The following is an 11,607-nucleotide window of genomic DNA, read 5'->3' as shown; positions in this document are numbered from 1 at the left end:
AAATTTGTCATAAGGACAACCGCAGGATTTCGCCGGGAGCGGGTGCTAATCTGGAAAATTGCACCAGCTCCCAGCGAAATCGCGGTAAAATTTCAGCCACAATACGACTCAATATGACGATCCAGCAAAAGCCTCGTGCACCCTAAGAACACGGAGCGACCCAAGGACTATCGCCTTCTACATTCTAAGAAGGTAGTTGAACTTTTGATAGAAAAGAGGAATTTCTTTTACGAAATAGTTACACTTTCAACAAAATAATTTATTTTTCAACCAAATAATGTAGTTTTTATCCAAACGAGATGAATTCCAAAATCGCCAATTTCTTTAATTTCTTTCAAATCCGGATCAAGATATAAATAAGACTATTATAATGTAACATAATTATAATATTATCATTAATAAAGTGTGTGTGTGACATAGGTGGTTACAGTCTGTAAAGGAATCAATACGACGATCCAGCAAAAGCCTCGTGCACCCTAAGGACACGGAGCGACCCAAGGACCACCGCCTTCTGCATTTTTCCCGCAAGTGTTTTAGCATATTGTTGACAAGCAGGGATGCTTTTTAGGTCATTAGCAAGTGAAAGCTTGGCACCTCCAAGAGCGCCGATGATAAGGACGATTAGTTTAACAGAATATTCCGGGTACAATCGTTGCAACTCCCTTATAAGGTCTCGGTACCTCTCTTTCTTTTCATTCTACTTGGTTATGATGTTTTTGTCAGCTGGTGCCGAAAATTCGATAACGAACATAGTTCGCTTCTCGAAGTCAAGAAAAACCATGTCAGGCCTCGAGTGAGCAACAGAAACAATTGTCGGGAATATAAAGTTCCAGTATATGCGGCACTTCCCATTCTCGACAATTGACTTGATTTCCCTAGGAGCATTTAGAGGAGCGATATTAAGGTTAATGCCGTAAGAATCACAGAGATAATAATAAAGAACTCTTAGTGCCGCATTGTGCCTTTGAATGTCGGTCGTTCCCGCGTGAGTTGGACAACTAGATAGTATGTGAGCTAAATGCTCGGGGTGTGCATGGCACGCCCTGCAGCTATCATCAGGAACGTCTTGGCTCAAAATGTGGCGACGGTATGTTAAGGTGGAAATGACACCGTCATTTCACCGTGTACAGAAACGCTCCTTTGTCCACTTCTTCGTGATTGCTGACCATTTTAAGAAGAGGGTCTCTTCCATTTTCAATTATATGTGCTGTACCCAGAAGAATCCTGTTGTGGAGACATTCAAGACTCAATATTCCGCGACCACCTTGACGACGTGAGATGTACAGTCGCGGAACGGAAGACTTAAGATGCATGCTTTCGTTCATGTGCATAACCTTTCTTGTCCCGATATCAAGGGATCTGAGCTCGTTCTTCGTCCATGGAACTACTCCAAATAAATAGAGTACTACCGGGACGGCTCTATGGCACGCCCAGGTATGTATAAGTCTCTCCAGCGCAAAGGTGTCGTATAGCGCTTCTATCAACGAGCTCAGGATCTTTAGGGATGCCATTAAGTTTTCCTCGCTTCAAATAAACCTTTGCGCATTTGTCTGACCCAAATTCCATTCCAATTTCCTTAGTATATCGTTCGACAATCCCTAGAGCTAGATGTAGTTGCTCTTTGTTTTTAGCATAGATCTTAAGATCGTCCATGTAAAGTACATGAGTGACCTTGTACTTTCGATCTGCAGGTTTGCCGCATAAGTACCCGTCGGAATGGTGAAGTGCTAGAGATTGTGGCAATAATGTAAGGCAAAAGAGGAGTGGGCTCATGGTGTCGCCCTGAAAGACGCCTCTCTGAAAGGTGACCTTGTTAGTTGACACAAGATTTTTTCCAGATGAGATAGTAAATCTGGTTTTCCAAAGCGGCATCAATCTCTCTATACACCTAACTATTCGAAACTAATCGAAAGCTTTCCAATAATCAATCCAGGCCATCGATAGGTCACGCTGGTAGAATGCTGCATCTTTACAGACACATCTATCGATGAACAGGTTATCCCGAAATCCGGCTACGCCTTTCTTTGAGCCTCTTTGTTCATACATTTCTTGCCACTTAGGGTCAATTGCCCGAACAATCCTATCATTTAGGATAGCTGTGAATATTTTATAAAGTGTGTTCAGACAAGTTATTGGCCTGTAATTCTTCGGGTCAGCTAAGTTGCCTATTTTCGGCAGGAGTATTGTGCGCCCTTCCACCAAATACTCCGGAATCGGCTCTTCCGACTTCAAATATGAGATGAAAATACGGGCCAAATGCTGATGGGTTGAAGAAAACTTCTTCCACCAGAAGGTTTTGATACGTTCTGGTCCCGGTGCGGAATAGTTCTTCATCCCTCTTAATAGTTTTTTCACCTCCTCGGTAGTGATGGGTGGGCATTCTTTATCAGGTGTTATGAGGGCAACACATAACTCCTTGAAGCTATTTATATTTTCTGAGTCTTCGTCCAGTCTATGCTGCTCTTCGTAGACTTCTCTCCAAAACACTTCGACCTCCTCTGGTTTGGGTGGGCGTTCGACAGTAACTGAAGGGTCTTGGAAGAGTAGAGATGGGTCAGAGAGAAACTGTTGATTTTCTCTGACCCACCTCTCCCTCCGCACTAGACTTCTCTTAGCGTCAGATAGTATCCGTATTGTCTCAACAATATGCTGCCTGATGGCCAGCAGCTTTGACTTGTTAAGTGTGTGATAACGGGTCCGGAGTTCGCGCGCGAACTTTCGAACTTTGGCGGTAAAATTCCTGCCAGATGTGATGTAGTCAATCACACACTGAACGCGGGACGCGTACTGTCTTGCCCAGCCTATCTTTATGGCAAGTTGATGCATTCGTCTTTTGGTCTTATGATCAACCGTTGGTTTTGTTTTACGGTTCGCATCGGCCAAAGCTCTCCCTGCATTAAACACACAATAATTGATAGCCCAGAGGTCAGATTCTCCGGAAAAATGTCCACGAAGCTCGTCATCCATTTCAGCCAGATCTTTAGGCTTGAGATAAATCTTGGTGTTGATGTTTCTCCGGATCGTCAATCATCGCTCTTCCTCTATTGGATGCCTGCCCGCGGTTGGTCTTAGTGTCGCCTGTCTTTCTCTGTTATTTTCTCTGTTCTGCTTGTTCTAGCTGTGGTAGAGTAGGCGCTCCGCTTACATAGCCCCGTTTCGGAGTAGTTCAGCATGGTTTCGCAGACGTTGCTGCAAAAAGTGCGATAGCTGCGGGTGTTTCTCGCACCACAGAGGATGCAGCCGTGCCATGTAACCCCGTTCAGGGGCCACACTCGCATCGTAGCACTCTAGCCAGATGTGATTCAGTCGCTCCGTCCACCCAAAGGTCGCGAGATCCCGCCGATTTATCGCATTGGATCCATTTTCATTGGCTCCCCCAGCTCTAGATTGGTCGGCATTGTTGGCCGGCTCATTGTCGGGAGCCCTGCGCGTTCTGTTGTTTTGAACCACACTTACTACAACTATGTTTTGTGTTGTCATTGTTGTTCCCACGAGAAGCTAGGGAAAGGGGTTCGTCCGTCCTTGTAGAGCCCCGCATGCAAGGATAAGGCTACGTACTCTGAGAGGTCGCCCGGTATCCCAGAGTCACCGTTCTAGACACCGCACCCAGGTGCCATTCAGCTTTCGGCACGGTTTTCACACCTCCGCTCGGGGGTTAATTCCTTCGGAATCACCCCTGGACAATTGTCCGCGACTGCCTATTTATTTTTGTAACCATATTTAGCAGAATCCCTTGATACAGGGACCCTCTATCCGCAACCCGAGGACGCGTTCGGTGGCTTTGTCATAGGCCCTTCGGTTTGATTCTAGAGGAATCAAAACCGAACCGAATGGCGCATGGGCATATATATATATAGAATAAACATGGGAACAATGTCTTTATTATTGTATTTTGTAAACTTCAGATTCTTACTTCCTAGGAATCATACAAACTTTCTTTTGGTATTAGTACAATTATTTATTCATTTATTTTTTTATTCCAATAAACTTAATATAGTAACATCACAGTTTAATATTCACAATAGTGATTCTTGAAATAGTGGCGCTCTATCTTGGCTTGCTATAATGTTATTCTAAAGATAAATATTATAATAACAAATTTTACAACCGACAATCTATGTATTTGCGGAAAGTATGCTCTAAACTGTTATGCTATGTAGGCTCCAACGAAAAATGTACTTAGAACTATAGATATATTATATTATTATATTTACCAATGGAATTAAGGATAATCGCCCAGTATGAGGCCAGAATACAAACAATTTTCATTGTTTCCACGTATAAGGAGGACTAATTAACGCGACGATGAATAATTTTGATAAAAGTGTAACAAAGGAATATTCCGGTGCTTCATCAGAGTGTGAATATACTATAGTCGTTATCTCATGGATAATTATATTTGTCGAGTTTTTCTTTTCGAGTATATTTATATTTCATATATCAGTTACAAACTGTATTCGCTTAAGCTGATATTAGTAGTGTATTAATTATTAGACATGACTAATTATTAATTTAAGAGTGAGTTCGTTAAAAGTATGAATCACGTGATATGCATGATTCGATAAACGCGTTTTGTTGCTAAGGAAAGTTTCGAAGATATTTCCAATTAGATTACCTATACAATAAAAGTGTGTTGACCCGAAATTGTATAAAATTTGGATTATATATTATTTGCTGATAAAATTATCTGAGTTTTACACTGTAGAATAAGATGAACAATTATTATTTACCAAATCACAAAACGTGCCGTATGCATCTGTAGAATGATTTAAATTATTTCCGATGTATTGTTTCACGCTGAGTTTGAGTCTTACATCTATTAGTTTCAAGTGGTTATTATTTAATAGATATTTAAATCCTAATTTGTATTTGAATAATTGTTAAACCTAATTAAAAATGATCGATATCATATTTACTCTTGGCGGGAAAACTGATAAAATTTTACAGGATTTTTGAAGGGAAATGGTCTTTGAGCACGCAAAACTAACCCTGTATCGAAATGTGCAAAATTTGAAAAAATTAAGAACTTCTTGAAAACAGTTAGAGATAAGCGAAGACTGATAAAACTTTAAGGCTTTTCTGAAGGGGGATGGTTATCCACATCACCAAACAAACCGAATATCAGAAGTAAGAAATTTTTTAAATTGTCATTTATCTACTATTTAATCGGATTCAACTAGCAGTTGATTCAAGAATTAAAAAGGATTTAAATTACTGATTAAAAAGGATTGAAATACACGTTCGGGTAAAATTGGGAATAAAGCTAGAGTTTAAATGAGCCTCGATTTTAATCAGATTGTGATTTTCGTGAGAAAATGAGAGGCTGGGGAAGCAGGGGCGGATCCGTGTAAGCGTTTCTGGGGGATGGGGACAATAGAGCTCGTTGGCAACCTTTCTAAAAAAAAGATATCAAAAAAATCTTTAAAATGTGGGTTTGCGTTTTAGAGGGGGGGGGGGGGACTCAGTGTTACTCCTTAAATCCTCGTCTGAGGGGAAGTGAGAAGACATTAGAGGCGGTAAAGGGAGGAAAGTAGGGTGAGCGGAGGAAAATGAGGGAAGGTAAAGTAGGGGAAGTGCGGAAATGATGGGAAATAGAAGGGATAAGTAGGGGAAAATAAGGGGAAATAACGTCGAAAGTAGAAGAAATGAAGGCAGGGGAAGTAGGAGAGGTAATGAGAAATGAGGTGACGAAAAAGTAGAGGAATTAAAGCGAAATTATATGGAATCTAAGGAGGATGAATAGAGGAAGTAAGGGGAAATGAGGGTGGGGAAGTTGGGGGAATTATTGGTGTTAATGGAAGTAAAGGAAGAGTTAGTGAATGGTGCATGTTCTCTTCTTACCGTGATCTAAATGATCCTGGCTTTGCTTCTTGAGAATTTATTTCCTCCTCGATTCCATTGTTTTCTTTGTCTAATATATTATTTTCTTCCAGTGATCTGGTTATACTTTGCATCATCTCTAGGGAATTTATTTTCTCCTCGGTACACACACATTTTTCGCCAACGTCTTTCATAATTCTGAAGACAATATCTTCAGTCACACTGGTCCCTGGGGGTCGAGGAGCTCGCTTCTGCGTTGTCTTAATAAATCGTGGTTCTGCTGCTATCGTTCTTCATAGCACATCCAGGTGCCCTTGCTTTTCCGCTTTCCTCTTCCTCTCCTCCTTCCGCTAGTCTTCTGTATTTTTGGAGATCGTTAGGATGGCATTACCCCTTCCTCTTGTCAGTCACTTGATTCCACAGTTTATGGACATTCGCATCAATTGTCCTGTGGATAATGTACGGTCCTTCATACAATAAGAGACATTTTTCCATAGTACCTCTTCTCGTATTTGATGCATTGCATGCTATTTTTCTTTCTTGTTTTATTTTATTCCAAAGCTTTGTCGCTGATTCCCTTAATACATTCCCGAACTACAATTATTTGTTGTTCTCTTTTTACTTCTCTTTTTACTTCTCTTTTTAATTCACCATTTCTTTGGTTTTTGTTGCCATAATGCTTCTTCTAGAGTCACTTAAGTGAATCCATACTTGATATATTGGGGCGACTCATTCAGAATCGCTTCGGCGTTTTCCACCTGTGAGAAATGGGTTCCCTTCTCCCCAGGTAGTAAAAGTTTAAGAAATAGTTTCGCTATTACTCTGCTCACTCTTACCACCATGTTCGCCCGTGCGGGTCTGATTGAAATGAGAATTATCTTGATTTCTCTCTCAAAAATTGCTTGCTTATATTTTTACATGTAAACTGCGTGTCCCTATCAAATAATACTTTATATATTTTCCCAACTTCCTTGATAAATTTATCGAGTTTTTACGGCTTCTTCTTGAACATACCTATAATCATAAGGAAATGCTTGTATCCATATTTTTAGCTGTGAAAGGACAAAAAATCGATAGATTTTATCTCGAGAGGTTTCTTGGGACAATACGGGTTTTAACAGTGCTTGCGATGCCTTAGTTGTGATTTAATACGTTGGCATGAGTCGCAAGTTAATGTAGTGTGCCGTGTGATTTTTTTTTATTACACCATTAAGCCATTTCCCTTTCGGGATAGGCGTGACTCACTCGGTGAGGAAAGAAGTAATGTGGGGAAGGGACAGAGAATTTTCAGATTGATCCAGAATTCTCGTAGTATTTATGTGAATACCACGTTCGTTCCGCAACACTGCTCCGACCCAGGTTGCTGATAAATCTCTCTAGCAATCACCGCAAGTGAAGATTCTCACAAAGTCGTTATGTAAGTTTCCCCACTTGGTCCATTAGTGGCCAAGGTATTTTGTTCAGACGTCATTCACTCTACTGACACTCTTTTTATTAACTATTTGCCGCCATACTTTCCTGTCCTGGCATACTTCTCTAGCATCTTTTATGTCCATGCATTTTTTCATGCAGACTCTCGTGTTTCTGTGACTTCTTATGTCTCTTCTAACTAACCGATTTCCTTCCCATGTGTCTACTAGCGTCTCCTCTGCACCACATTCTTTTAGAATTATCTCGTTACTTACTTTGTCCATCAGAATTTTCCCGCTTATTATGCTCATGAATCTCATGTCAATTGCGTTAATTTTACTCTTATCTTTTTCTTGATAAGTCCATGTCTCGCTACCGTATAGTACAGTCGGTGCAAATATAGAATTATGTATTGCCATTTTAGCTTTATTTAATATATTTTTACTTCTGATAAGAGGACCTGCTCTATCAATAACCTTCTTTCCTTTGTTTATGCGTCTATCTAATTCCTTATCTATCTTCCCGTCCCTAGTAAATAAGCTACCAAGGTATACGAACTTATGAACTTGTTCAATTCTCTCATCATTTAATAAAATATTTGTATAGTTTTTTCTCACTCTTTCCTTCGAACACCATAGTTTTTGTTTTATTTGCGGTTATTTTGAGGCCCATGCTCTTCATTCTTGCATCTAGTTTATTCAACATTCCTTGAAAGTCTTCGATTGACTCTGCCATAACATCCTTATCATCTGCGAACGCTAACCCAAGCATCTCCTTATGATTATAGGTATATTCAAGAAGTAATATATATATTATTATTATTTAAGAACAGCAATTTTCTGAAAACAAGACGCGTGATAGGCACCACCATTCCTTTTTAGCTCGAGATCACCATATTTAATTTTTTTCCGAAAAGCCACGACTAGCGACAGCTTTGTGAAATTTGAGTCCATCAATGGAATCAATTTTCCATCACAGCCACAACATAAAAAACACTGCATTTTCATTCAGAATCGCATATCATTATGTTGATTTTTATTCATTCATCTTCGAATTATGAAAACGAACTCAAAAGGTAGAACTGACGCAGTTATCGTGGCGGAGAAGCGGTTTCGTAACGCATAGTCAGTCTGAAAATCGTGACGTGGCGCTTCTGAAGCGTACAGAAAGCTCAGGAATCGTCCTGAGCGCACACTGATTTGCCCCACGGTGCCGGCGGTTTCCGGCAACATGATAGTAGGCAGACTTGGTTTTTTTAATTCACCAGGTTCCTGTTCACAATTTTTGTCAAATTTTTTTTGGCTAGGGGTAAAAGGTTCTATCTATATTTTATCTATATTTTACTATCCCTTTTATTGCCACGGTGCCGACTGTTGCGGGATGATGAGACCCAGCACCGTGACTTTTTGTCATTGTATGCATTGAAAGGCACACTCGAGTGTTTTTTTAATATAGTTGGGACGAAAAAGGTTCATTTTAAAGAAAATGCGTTTAATAATTAATTAATATAAAATTCTGTCGGCATGATTTCCACTGGCACCCTTGTCACGTCAGGGTCATAATTTCATAACGAATCGATTAACATAAATTAGAATCGTCCTGCGATTCAAGGTAGAAAAATTGACCGGGCTCTTGGAGTATATACATTTCAAGCCTTTTGAATTTGTACGCTCAATCTGAGCTCAAATACATTGCACGCACTGGCTTCGGATACATATTTTGTAATGCCTAGGGACAGTTTCGATAGTTTTGGAATTACTTAGTTTCCAAAACTTTCATCAGCATATAGCTATTTCTATTTCGCAAGTTTTGTACGCATAGCCTATATAAGGCTCATAATGTTTAGGCTTTATAAATTACAGACACCTTAGGTACAGGCTCTACCACGAGTTACACGGAGAACATTGATTAGGAAAACATTAAGAAAAATGTATGTGAAGCGAGGATATAAATTAATTTGGGTTTAAAGTTTCAAATTTAAAGTCTTCTATTCACCTTTGAAAGAATACCCAACCTCGAATCAAACGAGTTGTTACTTAAGAGAAGGAAGGAAAAAAGGAGTATAAAATATTAAACCTTGGGGTCCAGTGTTCGTTTCCTGTTAGGGGAGGAAAAAGTATTTTTTTTTAAATTTTCTGAATAAAATTGTTTTATTGTAATTAATTGCATATACAAGTTTCCCACATGCATCTGTCTTAGATATTACGCAAATTTTGCGGAGTATTTCTCTAATAAATTTTCTCCATGAAAATTTTGTCGAGTTCGGTCTTTATTTTCAGCCAACTTTTACTCGCTAATTGCGGAGTGTTATTATACTAGTCTAACCCTATTTCTGCGCACCTCAGAAATGTTTTTCATTTAATAATATTAAGTTATATTTCATGCTGCTATAGGCAGTCTGAATCTTATTTTCTTGTCGAATCAAATTCTCCTCGTCGTCATTGTTCTCTTTTCCGTGAGGTAGAATAATATCTTGAATTTTGCCATATCTCTAAAGTGTGTATTACTTTGCGCAGGTAGTTTATTTACCTCATTGTTATCCAGTTGACCACCCTTTCATCGACTGTCCCGAAGAAAATTTTCCTAAGATCGATTTCCGGCAACAGAGTATATCAACATTCTTCTTCTGTAGAGTGTTTTTACTTTTCTAAGCTATCGTATTCTGTTTTATCGACAATATTCACGCCAGTGTCGAATCTTGGTTCAACGCCGCTAAATAACAGCCCTACGCTGCAGAAAATACTGAGAGCTTACCAGTATGAGGTTCTGATATATTTCCGATCTAAACTTGTCAAGAAGTGTCAGTTTTCGAGTTGTTGTAAACAAAATATTTGATAATTTCCGAGTAGATGGGAAGTAGTTTGAAACAAAAACCGGAAATTTCGTTTCCACCTTACCAAATTCTTAACCTAACCTTAAGCGAAAGCACGATCGCGCCGGCAAACGTGTTTCTATATACCTAAATAAATCGCAGCTGATGCCATCTTTTTTTTTTGTTGTCGTTGCCCAGAATTTGTTTCATAGTTTAATTTTTCTTGATAGTTTTGCACTCATTTCGATACACATATTTGTTGACGGTAAACTTTTTATAATAGGGCGTATAATGATTTGCCTCTATGCGTAATAAATTAAAAAAAATTTGAACGTTTCGACTCAGAGCTGCCAGATCAAGTCTGAAATTTACCCCCACCATACCTACCATTTTGGAGCTGAAAAAAGGTGCATGATTACCACTGTAAGTTCGTGTGTAAGCCGAAAATGCACGATGCGACTTCGGTTTTCTGCTGTGCGATGATTGCCGATCTGAAAGCTTCGGAAGACTTCGGTGGTCTTCTATTTATCTCTCGATCCCCATTTGAAAGAAATGGAAGAAATTGGCGAATTTAATGTTTCGCGTGATTCTTCATTTCATGCATGAGTCGATTTTGAGGTTATGTTTTTTCAGGTGTATATAGTATGAACATTATTACTATTATATATATTATTAATTTTAATACTATAATTATAAAATATAACATTAATTCTAATCAATAGTTGAGTAACTTTTAATAGAAATAGTTAAACTTTCAACAAAAACAATTAGATTTCTGCAACAAAAAAATGTGAATAAAATACAACAATTTTTTAAAAATTTGTTAAATTTGCTTTAAACTAAATATTAAAATTTTTAAACAAAAAGTTAAATTTGTATCCGAAAGGCTGAATTGTATATGAAAAAAGGCATTTTTAATCAAATACATGAACTTTGCACAAAAGAAATTTATTTTCCACCAAGTCTAATTTTCTATACAAAAATTAATGTGTAATCATAGTTAAATTTTCGACAAAAAAGATTAATTTTCTTGTAGTTGAAAGAAATTAATTTTTAAACAAAAACAAAAAAATCTACAAAATAGTTAAATTTTCAGAAAAGAAATTTTTTCAACTAAATTGATAAATCATCAACCAAAAAAAAACTAATTTTTAACAAAGCAGTTCCACTTTCAATCCGAAAAATTGAAGAAAAAAGATAGTTAAAATTCTTTGAAATTTCTTTAAATTATTTAAATTAATTGAAAATTCATTGAAATGTTTTAAAACATCCTAAAATATTTAAAATCCTTTAAAATCTCTTGAAATTTTGCAAAGCTCTTGAAAATTCCTTACAATTTTAAAAAAACCATAAAATATTTTAAATCCTTTAAAATCTCATACTAAATTATTGAAATCAATTGAAAATTCCTTGGAATCTAGTAAAATATACTAAGATGTATCAAATCCTTAAAAATCTCATATTAAGTTACTGTAATCATTTGAAAATTCCTTGGAACCTTTTAAAATACTGTCAAATAATATTTCGAAAACTTCAAAATATCTTGAAAATTCCTTGAAAATTCG

Source organism: Belonocnema kinseyi, chromosome 1 (genome assembly GCF_010883055.1).
Source record: "Belonocnema kinseyi isolate 2016_QV_RU_SX_M_011 chromosome 1, B_treatae_v1, whole genome shotgun sequence".
Lineage (NCBI taxonomy): Eukaryota > Metazoa > Arthropoda > Insecta > Hymenoptera > Cynipidae > Belonocnema > Belonocnema kinseyi.
Note: the sequence above shows the minus strand (reverse complement) of the source record.